This window comes from Vigna unguiculata, chromosome 8, assembly GCF_037176805.1.
Source record: "Vigna unguiculata cultivar grain cowpea cultivar isolate G323 ecotype 2 chromosome 8, ASM3717680v1, whole genome shotgun sequence".
In the NCBI taxonomy this organism is placed as follows: domain Eukaryota; kingdom Viridiplantae; phylum Streptophyta; class Magnoliopsida; order Fabales; family Fabaceae; genus Vigna; species Vigna unguiculata.
The window spans coordinates 36,414,342-36,437,537 of NC_140799.1; the positions used below are offsets into that span (position 1 = coordinate 36,414,342).

The following is a 23,196-nucleotide window of genomic DNA, read 5'->3' on the forward strand; positions in this document are numbered from 1 at the left end:
TTGGGTGGATATATCGGCGAAGAAGAATAGAGCATTAGAAGCCACGTTTATACGCAAAGATCGATGACTTAACCCCAACAAATAAAAAACCACTGTTGGTAGACGCTACTTTTTTTTTTTTTTGTCTTTGGGCACCTAATTAAAATTAACGCGTCTCTTACCAGTATTTTTAGGTTACTTACCACTACTTCAAATTAAACATACGTATCTTTTGACCATTTTTTTTTTAATAAGCAAAATTATTTATCCCCTACTACGACTGTTGACTATTGTCTAGAGAGTACGATATACAAAGTTGATATAATCAATATGCCTCACATTATCTTAAATTAGTTACAACCGTATTTTTGAGGTATTGACGTATTCTGTACGTGATCTATAATCTTGTACATACGTACAAGACTTTGAATCTTTTATAAAAGATACCACTCAACCCTTTAAAGTATATATATATTATAAATTATTTTTATAGTTAAGATAAAATCTTTCATATATTTTTAACGTTAACATCGATCTAACAAACAATAAATTTTATTATAATAAATATTAGATAATTTTGATATTATTATAATAAGTTAAATTTAAGTATAATTTAGTTTTATAAAATTATATTATAAATTTATTTTACCTGTTGAGGTAGAATTATATATATATATATATATATATATATATATATATATATATATATATATATATATATATATGTAATTTTACTAGGAGAAAATCTTACAACAAGATAGAAATAAGTGTAGAAAATATGAAGTAAGATGAATAAAGTGGTGAGGGTAAGTAGGAAAAAGAAGATTACGTACTAAAAAAATATAATAAAGGATAATGCTATTTTTTTAGTGATGTGGTACTTTTGTTTATATGGTCAGAACATTAACTTTTGTGATGTGGGTTGAGCTAATTATACAGCATTCTGGTATATAGGCGTACAACTTCAGGAGCATACTGGGATAGAATATTTTGAAAAACTTATAAAGATGACTTCAGACATTCAAATGCGTTACTTTTGAAGGGTTGTCATTTCAATTTATTTAACACTTTAAATTCTTTTAGGTAATTTTAATCTGTGAAATTTTAAATTTTTTCCATATAAAATATTTTAATTAAGAAGTTATTAAAAACTATTTTTGCATATTAAATCATTATTAATAATTAAAAATATTATTCTTGACAATTTTTTCCGATTGACTTTTTGTGAATGATATTTTTCAAATAAAGTTTGTCAAAAGAATTTGTTCCATTTTTTTTTATCATGTCGGTTAAAAATTTTTCAATTAATATTAACAAAAATAATTCTAACTTCATTTTTTCTAATAACAGTAGAAAAAAATCCTATTACAAACAAAAATAAGATTAGTGTTGCTTATAAAGAGAATTACCATCAAAATTGATTAAAAAAAAGTAACCATAAAAAGATTCAATTCAAATCCACAAAAAGAAAATACTCTTCAATAATAATTGAGAAAACTTTAACTAATATTAAATAAATAAAAAACAAATTATTTATAACAACAATAAAAAAAATAACCTTCATAAAAAAGAACATATTTTACATTCATCGAAAAAAGTAATTTAATTGATCAAATTCTAAATAATATCCCATCAAAAATAATAATAATTTATAAAAACAATACAGTAGTAACAAAACCAATTCTAACAATGTAAATAAAAATTGCTCACATCAACCTCTATTAAAAAGTAATCATTCCAATGTTAATTGACAGATAACCCTGACCTGCGGTCTAATTAATATTTGCTGGAAAAAAAAAAAACTTCAAGTAACATAAATTATTAACTGACATTTTTTTTTTCTAACATCATTAAGAAAAACACCATTAATATGTACTAATAAAATTTTAAATAAAACTAATTGAGAAATATTTTGTGACATTTATAAATAAACATGTAAGAGTTATAACACTCAAATGTCATTCATACTAACAGTTTTTCGGATGTTGATCAAATATTTGGGAGGGATCAAAGTAATTAATTATTTTTAATTGAATCATTAGTAAACTGTTTTAAAAAAAATCTTTTTTATTGAACCCTTCAAAATATATGTGAAAAAAATAAAATTTATTTTGTTTTCATTTGCACCAATAGTTTCCTTCTTATCATGCATAAAAAATGAATATATTATGTTATTTTTCATTAATATATATATATATATATATATATAATAATATTAAAATATAATTTATAATAATCTAATAAAAAATTGAGAAACATAATTATTAAAAGAAAATATATTATAATCAAATCACAATTTTTTGGTTATGAAAAAACATGTATTGTATTTTTTTCTACTATATTCATAAAAACGAATATACAAGGACTCGTGAAATAAAAAATAATGTTAATAATTATTAAACTAATATTTTATTATCAAGTGAGACTAGAGAGAGTTAAATTTTTCTCTCTTCAAGCAAGGAAAAAAACATATGAGAGTGAAAAATAAATACAATTTTGTAAAAATCTAAAGAGACAATGAGAAAGAAAATAAAAATATCTTAATAGATATTTTTTTTAATTACTTGTTTGGCTTTTGTTTCCAAAAATGTCAAGTTGATCATCAAAATCTTTTAGTTTCAATTTAATCCCGATTTTTTAGTTGCAATTTGACATTTTTAGATAAAACCATAAGACCAAAAAAGTAATTAAACCTAAATATTTTTATTGTTTATTATATTTAATCTTATGTTTTAATATTATTTATTAACACTAAATTAAATGTTGTGCTTTAAAAAAAATTAAAAAAATACAATTTAATTTTCATTAATTTCTAAATATACTATTAATAATTTAAAAAATTTTCAAATTTTCAAATATATATATATATATATATATATATATATATATATATATATAATTAACTAGAAAAAATCAAAATTGTTTGGGGTCATGTCCCTCCTGCCTCTTCTATAATCTGTCACTGCATATTAATATGTCTATTATGTCGTAATTTTATGGGCTTAATTACCATTTTGGTCTCCTGATTTGTTGGGTTGGTTCATTTTGGTCCCCTTATTACTTCTTGGTTCAATTTGATCCTCTAATTCTTAAAGAAGGTTCAATTTGGTCTCTGTCGTTAAGTCTACGTTAATACCGTTTTCGTACATGCCACGTGTCATTTTGTGAAATTCTCAATTTTTTTATTTTATTTTTTTAAATTTTTAATTATTTTAAAAAAAAGTGCCACGTGTCACCTTATGGTTGTGACACGTGTCAATTTGAGATTTTTTTTTATTTAAAAAAATATACTGCCACGTGCCAGGTCATGATTGTGCCACGTGTCAAACTAACATTGATTGTTTTCAATTTAGTCCCTCTATTTACAATTATGATTCAATTTAGTCCCATAATTTTTTAAAATGATTCAATTTTGTCCTCTCTAATTTGATACCAAATTAGTAATTAAGCTTAATTATAACTTATATATACATATTAAAATAATTTTCATTATATTTATAGATTAAATTACTCCATCTATCTATTCAAATTATTTTTTTTTACATGTATAGAAAATTTCAAGTGTAAAAAATTACAAGTGAAAAATGTAAGAAATGAAATAACATGAGTATTTAGGGAGTGATTTGATATATAAATGGTAAAAAATTATTTTAACACGAATATATAAATTGTAATTAAGTTTAATTATTAATTTGGTCTCAACTTGGAGAGGACAAAATTGAATCATTTTAAAAAATTGGGGGACTAAATTGAATCAAAATTTCAAATAGAGAAACTAAATTGAAAACAACGAATGTTAACTTGACATGTGACACAATCGTGACTTGCCACGTGGCAGTATTTTTTTTTTTAAATAAAAAAATCTCAAATTGACATGTGTCACAACCATAAAGTGACACGTGACAGTTTAATTTTTTAAAAAAATAATTAAAAAAAATTTAAAAAAATTGAAAATTCCACAAAATGACATGTGGCATGTACGGAGACGGGTTTAATGTTGACTTAACGGCAGTGACCAAATTGAACCTTTTAAAGAATTAGGAGACCAAATTGAACCAAAAAATAATAAAGGGACCAAAATGAACCAACCCAACAAATTAGGGGACCAAAATGATAATTAAGCCTAATTTTATGCAAGTCAACAAGATCCTAACAGAAATGGAGGTGAAAAGAAAATATGACATGATATATATATATATATATATATATATATATATATATATATATATATATATATAAAATTTTTTAAATATATTTTTCTTAAAAATATATTTTATCATAAAATATTTCAAAATTTATAAGAAATATATTATTCTTTTAAATATCCTATCTAAATACACTAAATGTGTTGCAAGTATTAAATTTTGTTCAACTCAAATTTTTATGATTTCTCATATATATTATTAAGAGAGGTTATGTTGAAAATTCAAATGTAAGTATAAGTCTCATACCGGATAAAGATGAAAAAGATGAGTATCTTATAAGATAAATGATTGATAAACACATTATTTTAAAGTTTTAAGTTGAATATATAGTGAAATTTTATAAATGGATTGGAATCATATCTCATTAGTAGTCTTTCCAATAATCCTTCTTCGAAACTTATAAATTGTAATAACATATCGATTGTATTATATCTTTATCTAAATCTTGTTAGTGATACATTTGTTGAAGTTAAAATTTAAAACATTTACAACTCGGAAGAGTTTTCTATAAAACTAAAAGATAGTCAAAATAGGTACATTTAATTTTATATTTTGTTTGTTTAATATGTAAAATTTGATAAAGTTTAATATGTTATTTGTTACTAGAAAATAAATTTTCAATTTGTATAATAATTGATCACATAATATAAAAATATAATTGATTATGGAGTTTTATAGTGGTTTATTAGATAGTAATACAAAATACTAGTTTATTACAACTTATATTTATTTTGTAATTAGTTTCTCAGAAGATTCCTATTACATCATATATATTCTATTAATTTAAATAATAGTTGATGATATTGATCTATTTGAACTGCAAGCCTTATAAGGAAATGGATGGAGAGCAATAAACTTTATAGGTCTTGCTCATCTCCTATTCTTTGTAAGAGGAGATTTCTTACAACTCAATAAAATGTGTAAGCTGCCAATTTATTAGAGATATTTTTATATTGGAACAAAATATATTTCAACTTGGTAAGTTTTCATTAGTTTGTATAACATATGTTGTGGTAAAACATTTCCTTACTTCAATCTTAGTTGTTGTTTTGAGGATGTAGTTTATAATTTTTGAGTGTGGAACAAGAATTTCGAGAACTTTCTTTTAAGTGCCTTGTGTAAGTCTAATGTTGAGTTGTGTTTGCTGAATTCTGTATAATTTTAAAGTGTGGTTATCACACTTTTTAAATTAATTAACCTAATTCCTTTTATTCGATTGTTTTTTTCACCTAAAGAAAAAAAATGAAGTTCTTTCTATCATTTACAGTCAAATTAATTTTATGAAAAACAAAGTTTGAGCAATAGGAATCAATCAAGACATCATTTTTTGACATCACTCTTTTTTTACTATCATTTGATATTATTTTATATTACTATTTACTTTTCTATTTTTTACAAATATAAAAATTAATTTTTATTAATATTATTTTATCTTTATACAAGTTGTCAAATGCCAATTAAAAATTTTTCAAATGTTTTTTGTTAGAAGTTATGTGATAGACTTTAAATTTAACAATGCAGGACAATGGTTGAAGTCAAAGTTGGTGGGAAATATGTTTGCTCATGCTAAAAATGGTTTAAGCCAAAACACGAAGTTTGGTGTCACTTTTTATCAGGATTTAGCAAAAGAATTGAAAGTAGGTCAGAAAATATACCCCAATACCTATCTTCTAAACAAGTATACGGTTGCTCAACTCCTACATGACCTTAAGCTAAAAGTAATTGCTCTTATTATATATACTCCTATGTTCCCAAAAAGGTTTACAAATTTATTTTAATTATTCAACATTTCATTTACCACATTGTTCCTTTTGAAATTTTGATCTACAAATTAGGTAAGGTTGATACGAAAATTGAAATCCAATGCCCTTTTGTACTTTAGAATTTATTTCTTTGGGTGCAATGCAATAAGACTACAAAATTGGAGACGAATAGTGTCTTTTAACACCCACAAATATTAATTTTTCAAAAATTTTGTATAAAATTAATTAAAAGTAAATTTTGAAAATATAAACTTAGGTTAAAAAATATTTTTAAAATACAATACAAATCAAATCACTATTTAAAATACTATTGCAAATAATTTTAGTCTTTCTGAAAAATAAATTCAAATAAGTTGTACCAAAATAAAAAATTTAAAATATTAATACTTTTAAAATTAACTTCAATTTCATGTCTAAATAAAATATATATATATATATATATATATATATATATATATAGTTAAGTTTAAAATATTCTTTAACTATTAACATTTATTTCACTGAAATTTTATTTTACTTAATTTTAAAAAAATAATCAAATAAATTTTATTAATAATTATTAACAAATAACATGTTGAATATCAGAATACTTGTTCTCATCTCAATAGTAAATAGCAAACAAATAATTAGATACTCATGTCATATATTAGTTAAGGATATACATTTAATATTGATACATTAGTTTAATCAATATTTCTGCCGTTAATCATTCATGACACTTAAAAGGTACAAGTATGATAGCATAATAAACTATGTTGACAAAGTTATTCCCCATTCAGTAACAATGTATGGTCAAATTTAAGCTAAAAAGAGATAAAATAAAAAAACTATGATTCTTTGACAATTTTTTTTTAATAAAGTTTGACAAAATTTATTTTTTAAGACACATTAAATATTTTTTTCTCTTTTCAAGTCGTATCAAACATTTATTTCATCTATTAAAATATTACCATACATACTTTTTTAAAAATTTGTTAATAAAACTTTGTAAAAATATAATTTTCCAAAATAAACAAGTTTTACCTTTGTCCTTCTGATTGTTTTAACTACCATCTTGAGAATCACTTTATCCGACTCACCACTCATCACAACAGGAGTCTTAAACTTTTCAAGGAATTGCAGAGTTTCTCTCTTTGCAATATCAAAACCATCAACCAACCTAGTCTTGTTTCTTCTATAATTAAGGTTTTTTGTTGAAGCATAGTGAAATAAACAGAAGTTATGTATGGTACTTCTCTTTCATTTAGCTGAGACTTAAATGACACAACAGCAAAGCAAATATAAGAGTTACCTCATACAGTTGCATCTATTTAAATGACAATTTATATTTTCTTTCATCCTCCTAATCACTTCGTTAGTGGAATTTGTGCCAAAATGTTTTTCAAAAAGTTATCCCAGAGCTTATCAGTCACATGGCTGAGATCTCTTCACTGCAAAAGCACATCGAGCATATTAGATAACCACTTCATTCTTGTTCAAACTTCATTTGCAGTTAACACAAAACAAACAAACACCATCTCACCGTTGAGGACTTCTCCATATGCATCAACTGGTTAGCCATGCAGTGCATCAAGATTCGATTGAGTAGATGGTGGTCAGCGAGATTCAATCAAGTAGATGTTGGTCAACAAGATTTGATCAAGTAGATGCTGGTCACCAGTAATCACCACATGAACAAAGCTCATCCTTAAAGTGATGAAAACGGTTAGAATCCCTCACTATGACTTGTCAAAATCTGCTCTTTCTCATCCTCCTCAACATCTTGTAGGACATCCTTCCCATTTTCCAACATTTGCATAGACATTTGACAGCAAAACATAATAGCCAACGTTGTCTGAATTTAAAGCAAATGTACCTATTCTGCATTTCCATTTATTGACTTTTTTTTTTTATTTCTGGGTCCTTTTGACCATCAACCGTTGATAAGGTCAAATCGTCGTAGGAGAAGACGAAATTAAAGGTGAAATTGTCTTTCCCAAACCGATTTTTTAATATTTGAGATTGAAGTCGTTAGGCAAAAAACTGGTTTCACTTTTAGGTTATTTTTTAATATTACGATTGCTGAAGAAAGGGAAACCATTCCTACGAACACGATGAACCATGATGATAGAGGATGAGCGGCTCTATAAGCTCGACAAGATGCATCATGAACAACTTTATTAAAGACTTTTTTGTGCTTTGAGTTGATTCTATCAAATTTATGATAGAAGGGATATTGCTTGGCCCATGGAGACAGGTCAAGACTCTGAACTTCTCAACCATTTCTTTCCTAGACCCCCAAGAACTGTTACTCAGCTTCCGCCGTGTTTTCGTTGAGTTTCCTCGTGGTGGTTTATAGATTGCCATCACTATTGGTGTTGTGATGAAGGTTGTGAATAGAGCCATAAGCACTAAGATTGAGAACATTTCATCGTTTAAATTCTAAAAAAAAAACTGTTAAGTTAAGAAAAAAATTTAAAAGTGAAATCGTCCTGCGATCTAACGACTTCAATTTAAGATATAAAAAAAACGGTCTTCACCCTGACAACATCGCTTTTTCAAAAAAAAAAATGAAACCAGTTTGGGGGAGGACAACTTCACTTTTAATGTCGTCATTTACCATGACAATTTGACCATGTTTCGCACAAAAAAAAATTGAGGGACGATTTTTTACAAATTCGAGTTACAATGGACCCCAATTACAAAAAAATCCCATTTATTCTAAAAGCAGAGCAAGGAGAGTACCCCAAATGGATGCATATGCTTGTATGGGCATATTGTTTACTAAATTATATGCCTTCTCCAAATACCCAACTCTGCCAAACAAATCCACCATGCAGCCACAATGTTTCAAATTAGGCTTGACCCTACAATCTTTCTGCATCAAATCAAAACACCATTGACCCTCGTCAACTAAACCTGAATGGCTACAAGTCGACAACAATGATACAAAGGTAATATGGTCAGCCTTTACCACTTCAGCTTGCATATCCTTGAAAAGTTTCAAGGCTTCTTCTCCATGCTCATGAATCCCGAGAGAAGATATTATTGCATTCCAAGGGACTGAAGTTTCCCGAGGAATTTCATAGAATAGAGACATTGCATCCTCTAACCTCCCACATTCCCCATACATGTCAATCAGGCAGGTGGCCACAAAGACATCCAAATAGATGAAGTTCCTTGATTAGCCTCCATCATTCTATTAGATTTAGATTTAAAGAGGGATTTTCACCGAAGAAAACAAATATCAATGAAACTTAAGTCCAATCACATAGATATTAGCATCATTCTCAACCTAAAACTTTAAGACAATGCGTTTCTCTACTTTCATATCTCTAATCAACGTGAGACTTGGATTTGCACTTGAATTCCTAATAGATTTTTTGTTAAAAAACTCCAATTTGGGAATATGGTGAGAGAATGCTCACCCATGTCCCTTGGTTGGGGATTATTGTTCTACATTCTACCATCATGTTGTAAGCATCAATTGTTGTCATCCTTCTAAAGAAACCAAGTGCAGTATCTGGATCATCATTCTGCTCATATGCAGTTATTATAGAATTCCAAGAGACCACATCTCTCACCTTCATGCCATCAAAAACCCTTTGTGCATCATTGCAAACAAAAACATCACTTTCCAATCCATGTTTTATGACTTACAAATGAACCAACATCATTCACTTGCTTGCCACTGTAATTGTATCCATCCTCACCCCTTCGTCCGAGATGAAAGCTTCTCAATTTTTTTAATATTTTTTAAATTACATGTCAAGTTTGTATGATGATACATATGAAGTTATTGTCTAAATCTCGTGTGAATCCATATATTTGTGTTTTTTAGACAACTCTTCCATTAAAATATTCGGCCTCCCTTTATTTTTTATTGCAGTCTTGCAACCAGTTCACATAATGCATTCTCATTGTCATCTTTAATCTTCATAACTCATATCGCCTTAAAACAATTATTTTTTATTTTCCATATAAAATTAAATAGTTTATTCAAATTTATAAAATGAATTAATTTAATTGGTTTTAATTATAAATATCACGATCAAAGTTTTTATTTCAAATCATTTTAAAAATAAAACATTATAAATAATTATTTTTTATTTTTCATATAAAAATAAATAATTAATTCAAATTTATAAAATTAATTAATTTAATTGATTTTAATTATAAATATCACTATTAAAGTTTTATTTCAAATCACTTTAAAAGTCAACCATTTAAATAATGTACTGCAGATATTCTAAGGATATCTTCCCTATGAGTGATATGGTCATTAGGCAATTTATTATTGTTTATTATTTTTTATTTTATAACAAATAATGAATAAAATTGAGATGTCCGCATAATATATATTAAAAAACTTATAATAATATCTAATATTTTGGAGAGTACATTCTCTTAACTCGAGAAATGTTATACAGATGATAATATTTGTTCATAGATGTAAGTGGTTAAATCATGTACATGTAAGTTATTTAAGTAAGTTTTGTATCTAAAAATTGTAAATGACTCTTGGATTTTTTTTTTCTCCTTACATTTATTTAAGTTTCAAATTAAGGAATAGGTCTATATGAAAATTTGAATTTTATGATAAGTTTTTCTCTGCTTAGTCCTTTTTCCAATTAAATACTTTTTAATGAAAATTTAATTCACCCCTTTCTTAACCTAAAGTATTTTAAGGCTAAAAAAGTAAAACTGATACATAATATAATAAGAATTGCGTACAACACTTACTTGGCATTGGGATTATTTATTTACCAATAAGAGATTTTAGACTTCCTGCAAAGAGTTGATGGCGTTGGTTGATGTATTTTTATAACACTATGCACGTGAGCCTCATTAGTGACTCTGAGATAAATAATTGTTAAGGAATAATTAATTTACCAACCATAACCAAAGAATTAATTGGAGCAGGATTTTACACTTTTATATTAACATTATTTTTTTTTTCACTCGGATCATTTTCTCTTACATTATAAAAAATAATTATTAAAATTGATTTGATTATAGAATTAATTTAGTTTATTACGTTAAATTGATGTTAATAATGTTTACAGAGTGTTCCATGTAAAATTATGCGAAATGTATTATAAATTAATATTTAGAAGGTGCTTAAGGTGAAAAATAACTCAAAGGAAAAGGAACTTAAAATAGAAGATAATCAAAAGAATTCCCAAATAAAAGATCATCGAAGAGGGATACAAGTGAAAATGGCGAAAATAATTCACACTCACGAATTAAATCCGTAAACAAATACTAAATGAATATTGTTAAGGGATATTATAAGAAATGAGGATTGATTTTCAATTACGCGCAGTGGCGGAACTTGACCAAAAATCTTAGGAGGCCAAATTATATTTGTTATATATAAATTGTGAGACCCCTTTCTCTATTTTAAACTCTGTCCTAAAGAGGGGTTGGGCCTAGCCATTTAAGGGTCCAAGTTCAGCCCATTTTGGACCCCCAAGACCCCCCTCACAGTCACTTACCCTTCATTCTGCCACTTTTACAGAAAATAGTCTTCTTTATGTCTCTGGTGCTGAAGCAGAAAGCTCTGCTAGGGCTTGAACAAGTTTCTTGATTTCCATAGCTGAAACATCTTTCTACCACGTAAGTTGATTCCTTCCCTTGCTTTCTTTTGTTTTCAGCTCCTAAGTTCTGGTCCTACCTTAATCTCTATCAAATCTAAGTTCTTTTTCGTGCTCGTGCGTTTGTTTTCAGCTTATTAAGCTGTTCTTGGTCCTGGTTCTCTTCCACCAAGAGTCCTTTAAGAACATTTAGTTCCATTCGAGGTAAGGGAAGTTAGAGTTTATATTTTTTTAAAGTTATTATGCTTTCTATATAGGCATAAGATTTATGTGACAGAAAGCACCTTGTAATTTAACTGTTGCTAGACAAGGTGCATCATTTTTGTACTTTTATTGGTATAGTATCTGACTGTATTTAATATTTATCCTTTTAAGGGTATGTTGTTTTCTGTACATAGTTTCCTTGGTTGAAATTTTAGATGTTGATTGTTGCCCGCATTGAATCATTGACATTAGATACTTTTATTTATTTGTTGAGATTTTATTCATGAAAATAGTTTGCCTTTGGTCTCAATCTCTGAAGACTTGGGTTTATGTTGAAGTATGAACTAAGTAAAATTGTTTTTTTTAAAACATTTGTGGATTGATATCTTGTTTAAATTATTCTTTATTGAAAATTTCCCCTGTGCAAGATTTGTAGAAAATAATTTAAGGTGTTGATGCTTACATTAAAAATGGCATGTCCCTTGACAATTTTCATATTGCATCGAGTACATTTTATGTTTTGTAAAAATTAAAAATCTAGATAAAAGTATAAATGTGAGGAGTATTCCCTTCTGGGTAAATTATATTTTGGTTAAAAAAAATTTTAAATTATTATATACGTAACTATTTTCACCAGAGTAAACTAGTTTGATGAGAACATAATACACTGTTGTAAAAGACATTATTTTGTTGCAAGTGTTATCATAAATCCATACATGTATTGATTTTCAGACCTGTTACTTTTTCCTTCATCTCATAATTAGTAATGTCTTTCCTCTCCTAGTAAAGGTCAATATATATATATATATATATATATATATATATATATATATATAATAAATAATAAATATTCTTTTAGTTTTCTGATAAAATTTTAATCATTTTGTTACATTTTAGAATACCAATATCTTTGATCCTTGTATAAGAATAAATGACAATAATTTTTATTCTCATTATTATAAAAGAAAAATGTTTATTTTTAAATGCATTAATTACCAATTACCAATTTAACATAATTTGTTCAAAGTCTTCCACATGCAAGTTTAACAATGGGTTTTAATTTTATATGCTACTGTCAAATATTATTAAAACTATTTATATATTTGTAAGTTTAAAACAAATGTCAGATTTTCAATGATAATACATGTTTTTTTAAGTCATTCCTATGAAACTCAGGTAGGAGACGCTGTGTTGACTGTTGTTTGTTTCATGAGGGTTTTCTTTAATTTTCCCTTACTCAATATAGATGATCATGCCTGTTTGTATGCTTTAATGAGATTGATAATGAAAATGTTGGTATGGAAAGCATGACTTGTTTTGTGGTTGGTGGTGGAATGGCATGAAAATTGAATTCTTGAGATGGCATGTGGAAATTTGTTGGTAAAAGAGTTTCAAGAGAAACTCTTGGTAATGGTAGTTAGTGTATACCTTGATATAGGAGATGTCTAGATAAAGGAAGGTATCTTGAACTCTAATAATCGTTCACGCTCACATAGAGCATAATGATTTATGTGGTGAGAGTGGCAAGAGGTCCTAGTCTTGGGACATATTGGGCCTAAGACATTAGAGGATTAACCCTGTGTGTGGTTGGGTGATAATCCCTTGTGTCTAAACTCTGCAGAGTTTAGAAACCAACACAGGTGCATACTTCCTTTATAATTCTATATCAAGAGTATGATCCGGATATTAAGTCATAGAGTCTTGCAATTGTTTGCTTTCACATGATTTGGGTGCCTACTGCTTTGTTTGATTATAACCTGTTTTATCATTTGGTTGCTTGATAACATGTTAAAATATTTTACTCTAGCTTACCCTTTCACTTTTGTCTGTTCCTTGCTTTGCTTTCTCTTTTGCAATGATCACCAATTTATTGGTGTAAGCAGATGTGGAAACCCTTGGTAGAACTCAGGATGGTGAAGATGTTGCTGTGTAGAGTGGTCCCCTTAGTCTGGGTTATGGCTCACTGTTGAGCCACTTTTTGAAGAACTCTTGTTTATTTAGATTCCTTGCTCTATGAGCAATCTTTTGTAAAACAATAGTACCCTTGTGTCCTTTTTATGGCAATTGTGGTGTGCCTAAGCTTTTATTCCAAGTATACTATGGATAACTGTAATAGTCAGTACATGTATACTTCATGATATGTGCTCTTTTACATTATAATTATGTGATGCTTAATTTTTAGTAGACTACTCTATTTAAAATGGGATGTCACATAAATTATTATTTTTAATTAAAAAAATTAATTTCTTTAATTCAAATTTCTAATTAGAACTCAATAAAAATAAACTCAATTACCTGTAACAATGAAAACATATGAGTTAGGTCGTCCGCTTGGTTTTTTACTAAAAAGATAGCACGGTAAGCAATATACAACATCGTTTAATGGCGAATACTCTAACCATGAAGAAAATAAGTTAAACCATGTGTACTAAAATATTCTTGGATGATCATTTTTACTAGACAACGAATGATTTTCTAGATACATTTCTTTCATCTTCATCATAAGTCTTCCTCTTGAAACAAGAATGAATTAATATACTCTTTATCATAATTTTTCTAATATAAATTTGTCACCTCTCACCTATTTACAAAAAAATAAAATTATGAATACCCCAAATTAAATCTTAAAAGCAAGACTTAATATTTTAAGAAAACTAATAACTTCTAAATGATTAGCTTCCCTTACCTTAGAGTAAATTCATAATCTTGTTGTTTTCTTACACAACTTCAAAGCCTAAAATAGCTCCATCTACACAAAGAAGAGTTTGATCAACAATTAAAGCATGATTTGTTGATCTCTAACAGATAAAGATATGCCTAGAGCATAGAAAAGCCACATACAAGAGGGAAACAAATTGCTTCAAAAAAAAGGGAAAAAATGAATTTACTCAAAAGAAGAAATTGTTCGGTCCAAAATGTTCATTAACTCTTTAATTTTGTCATAGTGCAATTTGATTTTGAAAATAATAAGAATTGACGGTAAAAATTGAGATGAAAATAGAACGAGAGAAAGAGATGGAGGTACGAAATAGAAAAACTAAATAAAGAAGTATAAGAAAATATAATAGAAAAAAACATAATTTTTAAACTTAAAAAAAATCCAAACTAAATTAATATAAATAAGATAATAATATATAAATAAAATAATAATACATAAATAAAGTAATAATATATAAATATATTTTTTTAAATATATAAAAAATAAAATAAAATAAAAATCAATTAATATAAATAAAATAATAATATATAAATATTATTTTTTAAATAAATAAAAAATAAAATAAAAAAAATGGTTGGGGGAGCCGTGGCTCCCCTCTATCACAACGTTCTTCCGCCACTGATTACGCGTTTATTAACGAGGCACGCACAAGTATTATGACATCTTACTATATGATGATCAACAAATATCCACTATCCACTTATAATTCTTTTTTATATCTTTTTTGGATAATAATTATTAGTGACTTTTATTTTAGTACTTTTCTTTCTAAAAATCAAGTGACTAATGAAAAAAATAATAAATATTAAAAAATTATTTAAAATTTAAATTCATATATTTTTATTTTTTATTTAGGTTTATAAATATAAAATATTAATTATTTTTAAAATATTCATTTTTAAAAATTTATATTTTGATATATGTGAGACCTCTTTTATTTTTACATTATGTTCCATAAAGGTTGGGACCTAGCCTTTTCAAGGGCTCATGTTCAACCCACTTTAGACCCCCCAAGACCTCCTCACAGTCACTCATTCTTCATTCTGCCACTTTTTACATAAAACAGTCTCTCCCCCTCCCTTTAGTGTTGCAAGAGCTCTGCTAAGGCACCAACCTTTGCACCTTGAGCTAGTGAACCGTCTGTGTTCGGAACTGTTTGAGCTCATATCTCCATGTAAGTTACATTAAAACCCCGTTTTCTTTTTGCTTTTCTTTGTTCCTAAGTTTTGGTCTCACAAAGTCTTTGTCAAGGTCTCAGTTTCATACTTGTACGTCCTTCTTTTTCAACTTATTACACTATCGTTGTGCTGTAGTGAGCCTTGTCAGAGCTCTCTTATGCTGCACTCTTCTTTTTCCAGGTAAGGAAAGCTAGAACTTCTTCTTTTTCTTTGAAATAGTGCGTACTTATTTTCGTTCTGGAATGTGTTGAGTAAGTTTGATTGATGATTGCATGGAATTGAGATAAATTTCATATTTGGGTATCTATGGGTTAGAGAATTTTATGTAGTTTGGATTGCAATGGGAATGAGAGATATTGATTGTTGCAATTGTTCAGTTTGGTATCATCTATAAACCACTTTGAAATGATTTTGAGAAGATAAAAGTGCAAGATACCAAATTGTGCAGTGGAACAAGTCAAAATCTCACAACCAAGAAGCATATGATGTGGTGCTACCCATTTTCCTACACTGCACACTTTTCGTAAAAAGAGGGTTTCTACTTCGTTAACTGTTGGATCGAGCTGAAATTTTAACAGTTGATCCTTAACACCCAGTTCTTGACTTTGACCGGTCGGATCTTGAATCGAGCTCTGTAGTGAGAGTTGTTTTTATCGCAAGGTCCCTGTAGTTTGGTTGTTGACAGAATTGACCTTTGTTGTTTGTTTAGTGCATAACTTTCTCTATAGTTATTCAATTAAGTTGGTTCTTGTTGCATTTGATTCTTGATTCAATCATATTTAATTTGAATATAAATACAAAATTTTTGGAGCTTTACACAAGTTGCAATTTTATTTCAAAAATCCTAAATTGTTTGCATAATGTGTTGTTATGTAATGATCCATGACTTGGTTGGGTTGGACATTGGTATGCATTTATAAAGCATGAGATTAAATGTGATCTTGTTATGTTGTGTTTGAAATGGAAAACATGATTGTATGGTTGGTGGTGGTTTGGCATGAGAATTGAATGCTTGATATGGCATGTGGATTTTGTTGGTAAAAGAGTTTCAAGGGAAACTCTTGGTGATGGTGGTTAGTGTATACCTTGATATAGGAGATGTCTAGATAAAGGAAGGTATTCTGAACTCTAATAATTATTCACGCTCACATAGAGTAGAATAATTTATGTGGTGAGAGTGGCAGGAGGTCCTAGCATTGGGACATATTAGGCCCAAGACATTAGAGGATTAACCATGTGTGTGGTTGGGTGATAACCCCTTGCGTCTAGAGTCTGCAGAGTTTAGAAATCAGCACAGGTGCATACTTCCCTTAGAATTCTATATCAAGAGTATGATCCGGATATTTAGTTAGAGAGTCCTTCAATTGTTTGCTTTCACATGTTTCGGGTACTTACTGCTTTGCTTGTCTATAACATGTTTTATAATATGTTTGCTCAATAACATGTTAAATATTTTATCTCTAGCTTACCCTTTTGCTTGTGTTTGTTTTCTTGTGTGGTATTTCTTTTTGCGATGATCACCAAATCCTTGGTGTGAGCAGACGTGGAGATTCCTGTGGATCATTCAGGTGATAATGATGTTGTTATCTTGTTTTGGGCATGGTAGCTGATGCTCTTTTGAGCAACTTTTGTCATATCGTTTTTTTCTTTTTGCAACTCCTTGCTCTGTGAGCACTCTCAAGTTAAGCTTATGGTCAATGTTTTGTGTCTTAGTACTCTTCCTCTAATAATATTATGGATAACTTTAGAAGGTTATTCTTATATGTTTCCTGTTGGTGCTCCATTTTATACTATAACCCTGCAAAATTTTATTTATTAGAATTATTCTACTAAATTGGGACGTTACATTTATGGTATCAGAGCAGGTCATCCTTGGAATGACCTGAGGGTTGTGGGTTTGTCATGTCTTGTGGGCTTAAGTATTCAAGTTTAGTCAAGTTTGTTTGTGGAACCAAGAGTTTTAAGAACATAAAACGTGTTGATAAAATAATGAGGGTGCACACTTATGACTAGATCAAAGGTTGTTTTCATTTCTTAATTCGAATGGTTTAGGGATAGAAAAGTGTCAAACAAAAGATTTGGTTGTCGGTAGATGATGGAGTTTTGTTTTGTATGTTCTAGTAGTCTTGTTTGCGCCTCTTTGGTTTGTGTTTGGTGTCTATGGTGGTAAAGGAATGCAAATTCAAGGCCAACTTGGCCTGCTTACCTTTACAAGTGTTGGATGACGTCTCTGAGACAACTTCTTGCCTCAAAGATAGGAAGTTGTTATATGATGTATATCGTTGAGCGAGGGAAGATAAGTTTTGGGTTAGTAGACTGGGAGAATAGGCAAGAGTTCATAAAACAACGTTTGGTGAGAGGAAGCTGCAAGGACAAGTTCTTGGAATTTGATACTACAAGTTTTCCAAAAGGAGTGAAATTTGAAGGTTAAAACAATGGAAAATATCAGTGCATGCAAGTGTAACAACGCTTGAGGAAATCAATTTGGTTGTATATCTCAGTAATGTTTGAGTTCTAAGGTGGAAAGTTGTTGAAAGTTTGAGGTTAAAGCTAATAAGGCTAAAGACCATGAGGTTTATAAGGATGGCAAACCCTCTGATGGGAGGTTAAGTTGAGGCAAAATTTGGAAGATTAATCAAGCAAGAGTAGAAAGTATTTTCTAAGTAAGGTGGCTCACACGAGAGATAGGTTTGACCTTATATAAGATGGAAGGTTTTGCGTACTAGAAAGAGAAGCACATCTTTAAAGATCATTCTTGTATGGAAGGACAACCAATGAGGTTAGAACACAATGATGGAGAAAATGAAAAGAAAAGTTTTGGGTTGTTGACAATGTGTCTATGATGGGTGGTGCTGAGGTGGTTAGCACGAGTAACCTCATTCCAAAAGTGATGCTTGGACTAAGTCAGTTTTGCTTGGGGTCGTATACCTCTTGGTGTCGCCAATATGGTGAATCAGTCAGGGTTATATGCAAGAGGGAGTAAGAATTGAGATGGTGGTTTCACAATTGTTATAGCCTAGTGAAGACTGCTCAAGTGTGTGGTTTGTCCTGCGACAACTAAAGGGTTCAAATTCAAAGTCGATTTGAATCTTTATTTTATTTGAAAAAGAAAAGTATATTTTATTTGAAAAAGAAACGTAAAGAAAGATCACATGAATATGTTCTAAGCTTTCTGCTCTAAGATGGAATTTAAACAAAAAATAAAAAGGTAAAGAAAGATCACGTGTGAAGAATTCAGAAGAAGTGAAATAAAAGGTTGATGTGATGTACATCTACTTTTTCAGTAAATTAAATATTATTAAAATTAAAAAATTAGAAGCTTCATCAAAAAGCAATATATCAAAAAGCCGTTTTAGAGGCGGGTAGAAAACATTTGAGCAGAAAACACTTCAGCAAACCTGTTTCAGATGCTTTCACAATGCTTTCTTCTTCACGAAAATGGTTCTTCACGAGCAGTCAGGTTTTCTATGCTTCTTCTTTTCTCTTCCACTTTATGCTTTTTCTCCACCTTCTTCTTTTTTTCTTTCCCTTCTTAATTTATAACCAAATATACATCCAATGTGACTATTCAGTTTGTTGGATTTTTTTCATTTTCGATGTGTATTGTATCCTGCGTGAAGAGTATCTGGTGTGAGTAACATGTAGACAGTGTGTCACTTCGTGAGATGTGTATTTTGGAAAAGTGTAAGCGTGGGCAGAATCGAGTGAAACAAAACTGAATCAAGAATCATATGATTCCAACACAATTCAGCCAATTCAAGTCACGAAATTTGAACCGTATCGCGATACGAATCGTACAATTCTAACGATTATAACAATTCTAACTACCATGGGATTCATTACTTTCATTTACTTTTCATCCCATTCCAAACCTTAACTAGGAAGGGTTACCTGACTCTCTCAGTAAAAGTATATTAACAGTTCAGAATATCATAATTATTGAAATTCCAATTGAATGTTAATGTACAATGTCAAAGAATTTATAATTTAAGGCATGTTTTTTTTAATAGCTCAAAAGAAGTTATTAGCATAGGCTAATTGAGAAACTCATAGTAAGAATTTCTTATTTAAAAAATGTTTTTTTTAAATGAAAATTTAAGTTGGAGAGATAATAATGAACTATATTGTTTATTAACAAATGGTATGGTTATCTTAAATTAATCATCTAAATTAAGCAACTTAAAAAATATTAATTTTAATCTATGGAAATTATAGATAAAATATATTGAAATAAAATTTAATAAATGAATAATATTTTTAGTTATAATTAAAAAATGTGAAAATTAACTTGATTTTACAAGTTTATATATTATTAATGATAAAAAAAATATACATAGTGTGAGGATCTGATTAAAATTCTAAACAAAGTAGAATTTTATTATTATATTAATATTGTGATTTCCTTATTAATAGCATATTATATACATTAAAAAGAATTAAAAGGTTTTAGAAAGGCTTTTTTTTAAAGAATAGAAGTTACCTAAATCTTATAGAACTTCATCTCATTTTTAGTTCTCAATCTTCTCCTTTCTTGATAAACTGATCTCCTGCATTTTTCTCTTCAAGATCCAAATTCATAGAAGCAATTAGTGTCAAGATTGTATCATAAGTCAATCAATCTTATATTAGGGTAAGTTTAAAATTTTCCTCCTCCAATAGAGCAACTCTAATCTTTCTAGTGTATGCAATTGTCTCTAGTTATATGTGATTTTTTTCTCTTTTCTAGATACATCTTCATAATCATGATCTTTAAACCATTATTCAATTATTAATTTTAGTCCTTGTTGTGAATATTAGGAACTATTGTAAGGGGAGTCACTGTGTAAGGGGAAGAATAGTGATATTTTACAAGGTAAGAGAGCTAAATTTATTTCATATCTTAAAGTCATATAATTGATTTTAAAGTCATATCCTGTTATTTAAGTTATTGGTTAGTTTGAATTGGTTTGATTGGTATAACTGAACATTTGTATTGAATTGAAATTGCGTTGTGAATGATGCTAGTAAGATATTTTGAGGATGAGATATTTTGGATTTAATACCCTGTGACGTGAGACTTTTAATTTAGTGAAATTATGCATTTTCGAGTACCAAAGTGGTTTAAGGATTTTTTTAGTTAAAATAATGATTTGAAACATGTTAGATTGATGAGTTATTTAGGGAAGAACTGCTAAAGTGTTATTTATTTGTTCTTTGTTAAAAACAATGATAAAAATAAATTTTGTACAAACTTACAAATTATTAAATTGTACGGAATTTTTTTGTATGTTTAAAATTTATGTACAATTATATGTATAACGTGTGAAGATCAAGAAAAAAATAAATATTTTATAAATGTAGGATTGTCTATTTCTAAGGGAAAATCCTGATATAAGATGAGGTCAAGTATATTGGAGGAGACTAATGATGTGATAATATGATAGGTGCAAAGTCTCATGAGTACATTAATATACTATGAGTACATTAATATACTAGTCTTCCAGAAATAAGAGTCTTGAGTCTAAAAATTTGTCATTAGGCAAAGAAAAAATTAATTTGATGAAACTAATTTACTAAAAAGATGATTATAATATGTGACATAAAATTGGGTGACATATAATAAAATTGAGTGACATATAATGATTCTATAATTTGAAAGGTAACTCTCAAAATAAAATCTTAAAAACAAAAATTTAATATCATAAATTATTGATAACAACTTGAATTATTAATTAAAAGAACATTAAATTTTATTTAAAAAATTAACTATTATATAAAATATGAAGAAATTTTGAAGTAATAAATAATAATGAAAATATTCAATTTCAACTTCAACATTTAAAATATAAACAATATTACAAATTTATAAATTTTTATTTTTATCATAACAAAATGTAACAAAAATATTAACAAAAGAATAACAGTTTATTTAATTTAAACTAATTATTATAATCTTAAAATTCAACGTAACAAAATAACTCACTTGTATCTATGTAATTCACAAGACAGAATGATTTAAAACAACCAAAACTAAATTAAAAATTAACTGAACACATTTGAACATGAAGAACCTTATTTTTAATCTGTATTAAACATAGAAAATATATTCACCATGAACATTGATTTTTTCTGACAGAAATAGTCTTAAACTTTACCCCTTAATCCTTTTATCTCATGCCAAAATTTTCATGAGATAGACACGTGATAGCCTACATATTTAAACAAAACAAATTTGGAATCTGATACTCTTGTTTATCTAAAATTTTAGATATTATATTAAAGGGGTCTTATTATGTAAATATGAGAACCCAAACACTCTTTACCAGTTCAATAGGTAATAGGAGGTAGTAATGACGGAATCAAATCAAATATTACGTAAACAAAGTTTCATATAAAATGAAAATTTTAAAAATTATAAATCACAAATTAATTTATATATAAATTATTTATAGCATTATTATATAATTTTTCCCAATATAACTATTTTTTATAAATTAAAATTAATATAATTTTTCACATTCATTATTACATAAAAAATATATCATAAATTAACTCGTATATAAATTATTTTTAGTTTATAAATAAGTTAATTTATACTCAAAATGTTCATTAGAAGTATTAATAGTATATTAGTATATTATTATAAGTTGATGTTTATATATATATATATATATATATATATATATATATATATATATATATATATATATATATATATATATATAATTTATCGTGATGGTGATACAAACAAAATTCAGTAAAGTGATGCGATGACAGAAATTTAAAGACATTACATGTATTAATTGAAGAGTTCGCGTAAATTTTAAGCTCATGGAAAAATATAATTAATTAAATAAAAATTAAATTTTAAGCTGATAAAAAATATAATTAATTAAATATAAATTAAATTTTAAATATTTATACAATAAAATTTCACGACTTACATTATTTAAATATTTATCATTATGCTATTAAATTATATAAATATAACTAATTAAGATATTTATTTAAAACCACAACATTTCTCATACAACATCAAGCCAAATGCAATTTTCCATCAAATAAAATTGTATGCATAACTATGCTCCAAACAATTCATTCTAAATTAGGCAAAACTTATGCATTTTTGTTTCTTGAATTTTCCATAGTTTATATATAAGTAATGTTGAAACCATCTAAATCTCTTAAGTGCATCCCAAGACACAATTTTAGACATCCCACCGCTTCAACCATTATAGCAAAAGGCCAAGTGTTTCAATCTTTTTAACACCGAAGGTTGAACAAGATTCATTCATGTTATGTTTTTGTAGGAATGATTGAATATATGATATAGAATAATCAGAATAAAATTGTTATAATTAGATGTGATAGAAATTTTGAAATATAAATATGCATGTAATATCATAAATATTTGAGTATTTTTATTGTCTATAACATAATACTCTTATTTGGTAACATATGTTTTTTTTTTTTACTAAATCAAATATTAATACCTAAGATATGATTCTCCAATGTCGGAGGATCGAAGAGAGGATAATGTTTTATAAATTCACGCGGGTTTATGTTAAATGAAAAAAAACAAAGTGGGTGCTT

General features: G+C 27.7%; 1 long non-coding RNA gene across 1 annotated transcript; it reads left to right on the plus strand.

Annotated features, from left to right (window-relative positions):
• Window positions 1-11,443: 11,443 nt before the first annotated feature.
• LOC114185943 (uncharacterized) lies at window positions 11,444-13,882 on the plus strand. Its single transcript, XR_003604949.2, has 3 exons — window positions 11,444-11,545; window positions 11,657-11,727; window positions 13,611-13,882. It is a non-coding gene; the product is annotated as an uncharacterized LOC114185943 (long non-coding RNA).
• The last annotated feature ends 9,314 nt before the right edge of the window (window positions 13,883-23,196 follow it).